Raw genomic sequence first — 2,701 nt, 5'->3', positions numbered from 1 at the left:
TCTATTTTATTCACTAGACAGACGTATTTGACCGTTGCTTTTGTAAACCGTTCTGTTTAACTGTTTTGTTTCTAAAAACCGCGTTCAAGTTAAAAGTCCAACTTTTAAAGAACGCGCCTTGAGACCTTGCGTTTTTCTAATTTCACAATGTACAAACATGCATGAAAAGTTAACTATAAAATGCATTTTATTATTCAGCAAAATGTCCTGCACATTAATCTAACTGCAAATTTAAAATATATAATTAAAACAATTATTAAAAACTACCTAAAACACTGAAAATATAGCATTTGTACATGTCCCCAGTGCCTAACGCTACATTTTAACATGAAATATAATGTTTAAAATCCTTCAGAAATCATTTTTATTTTGCATTTTTGTGTACCTCCATATCCCATCTGTGCTTTAAATATATTTCAAAATAAATTTATAATATTTTGGATAAAATAAACATTTTAGTCATGTCCCCAGGTTTTCACTCAGTCCTGTTACCCTAACACATTCCCCCTCTAAAAAACTGGGAAAATTCCAGAAGACACATTTTCAACATAATATTGCAACAACTGGATCTTGAAATGAAATGACCGAAAGCATGTGGTCTTATTTTCTTTTCTGTATATTTGATGATATTGTAACGGTGGCTGGGAGCATCATTATAAATAAACCGTCCTGTTACTTACATTATTTCTTAGATGTTACTTGTTTATTTTAAAAATACAAATCTTTGGTGAATCACTATAATTTGCTGAGTATTCTCATAATATTAGCATGTACTCCATGTGGCTAGATTATATGTATTTGCTAATTTTATCCTAAAATCTCAATCCTGTTACTTTCAGTCCTGTTACTCATATATCCTATACTTATATATAGTAACTGAGTAAAAGTAACAGGAGTGAGTAGTGTCATCAGATTTATTAATGTAAATATTAGGCTACATCCATATTAATCTAGATAAATTTGAAAGTGCATCTTTTTCTCTACGTTTTCTCCTTCTATCCACACTGAGACAATGTTTTTGCCCAGAGAAGACTTATTTATGGTTGTTCCTGCATTGTTGTTTTATGTTACATTCCTGCAAGTATGATAGAAAATGTACTTGCAATTGCTGTATTAGACCATACATGGAATGGCATTTGAGTGTGACCTTCACTGTAAGAAAAAATAAAATCATTTAAAACCTGAAAAGGCATTATTTGTTAAGTTTATGGGCATTTCCTTTAACCATAAAAGATCACAACACAAGTTATTAAAAAATATAAGTAAAACCAAAATTTCTTCATATTAACATTGTGCATTGGGCCCTATTTTTACAGACTTTTACATACCAGTGAGGGTGGGACTTTTTTGCTAATATATTATATATAATAATATATAATATTTTGGATATTATATTCCACCCTCACTGGTATGTAAAAGTCTGTAAAAAAAATAGGGCCCATACATATATTATCAATGAGGACAGAGCCTTAGTTGACATATTACTATATAACAATATTCACCTGGTTTTTAGGAATTTATTTATTTATTTATTTTTAAACAAATGGGGATGTCCCCAAAAGGAGGTTTTCGGAGATTTTGTCAGGATTGGCTCATTTCTGGGTAAAAATTTGTCCCCAAAATATGGTTAAGTAGGTACAAACACAGACACATTTAAAAGACATAATACGCACCGGCACAAATGTATTTCATGATATTGGTGAGGTCTTTTTTTTTTTTTATATCAGTGAGGACATTAACACCTCACAAGTGTAGTCAAACCTATATACACATATATGGACACACATTCCTGTTACCTAGTGTTCTTTCCTGTTACTAAATTGTTTTTTCTAAAAAATAAAAATAAAGTTAAACCACTATTTTTTTTTTTTATTAAGTTTCGTCCATAATTTATCCCATTGTTTAATTAATTACATCATAAAAATGTGAAAACTTGAGGTTAGAGTCGCCTTTAAAATAAAAAAATGGGTTTGCGTTTTTTAGAAAAATACTCTTTGCGTAGACGTATAGTAATTTTTTTTATGATAAATATAAATATTTTGACAATGAAACTAACAATTTCTTTAAAATAAACACTTGAGGGGAAAATGAAGGAAGAGTTTTGGTAACAGGACTGAGAAAAATGCAACCATCTTCCACTTAAAAACTCTGTAAAAAATTAAATAAAGTTACCTGAGATTGACCAGTACAGATTTTCTATAGTTAAATATGTGTGTTACTAGATTCAGCTTAAAAAAAAAATATATATTTTTTTGGAAGAGTACAACAAGCAAATGGCATTCGGTGGAATGGCCCACATATATTTTGCATGCGCATGACATCATTTTCACAAATTGAAGTTTTTATAGTTTACACAGAGATGATAATGGTGCCGTTTTCAAAAGTTTGCATTTCAGGCCCCCAAAACGTTGTTGTTGTGTAAATAAATGGGCAAAATGCATAAACAGTTTTCTGTTTTTAGTTGAAAACAGTGTAATGTAAAACGTCCCCTTAGTGTGGGCAAAGATGGAATTTGAAAACTAAATTGGATTTAAATCAGATTTTTTTAGTCGGGTTAGTGTGTTTTTAAATGACAGATTCTCAGACCTTTACATTCACCCCTAATATTGAATATTTGGTTACATCCTTCCTCACCAGTATTACCTTCCCTGGCCAAGGTTGGGCAGACTGAGCAATCTTTTGCTCCCTGTGTTTGTTCAGC

This window comes from Sinocyclocheilus anshuiensis, unplaced genomic scaffold (assembly GCF_001515605.1).
Source record: "Sinocyclocheilus anshuiensis isolate Anshui unplaced genomic scaffold, SAMN03320099.WGS_v1.1 scaffold393, whole genome shotgun sequence".
NCBI lineage: Eukaryota > Metazoa > Chordata > Actinopteri > Cypriniformes > Cyprinidae > Sinocyclocheilus > Sinocyclocheilus anshuiensis.
This window is presented reverse-complemented; position numbering follows the sequence as displayed.